We start from the raw sequence: 626 nt of genomic DNA, 5'->3' as shown, positions 1-626 counted from the left end.
TTGTGCCACCCAGCCCTGGCACCACAGCCCCGACCCAGCCCCTTCCCTGGATGCTAATTACACATCGCCCTCGAGTCGTTAACCTCCCGCCAGCATTAATCAAGAGGATGGCATTAATTCATAGCTAAGGACATCACCCTGCTGAGTGTATCAGTGCCTGCAAGACCAGGGTGATAGAGGATCAGCGGGACACCTCCAAGGGCTCATCATTTAATACACTGGACCTTCCCATCACCACAGGGGACTGCAGCTGATATTCCCCCCCCAAAAGAACAAAATATGTGGGGCTGCAGAAAAGAAAGGATGAATCTTCACCATCCCCATGAGATGCTGGGGCCGTGGCAGTGGCTCCGGCAGCATTTAGGGAATATCAGAGGATCTGGGGGCAATATTGAGCTCCATTTCTCTGCCATTCTGCCAAAGGGAAAGAAAAACCTGGCTGAAGAGGTTCTGCTGCTGGAGTTTGGTGATGAGTATTTCTTGTCCTGTTTCTGTTTTGTACACCTGCATTTTTAATGCTCTCTGTTTGATCTATTCCTGCCTGCCTTGATGGGTAACACGGGAACAGGAATCACTGACATTCCTCGGGGGGGGGGGGGGGGCCTCGCTCGGGCGTGGCAGGGTGA

The sequence above is a fragment of the Nestor notabilis genome, unplaced genomic scaffold (assembly GCF_000696875.1).
Source record: "Nestor notabilis isolate BGI_N333 unplaced genomic scaffold, ASM69687v1 scaffold18200, whole genome shotgun sequence".
NCBI lineage: Eukaryota > Metazoa > Chordata > Aves > Psittaciformes > Psittacidae > Nestor > Nestor notabilis.
The sequence above is the reverse complement of the archived record's forward strand: the minus strand, read 5'-3'. Positions refer to the sequence as shown.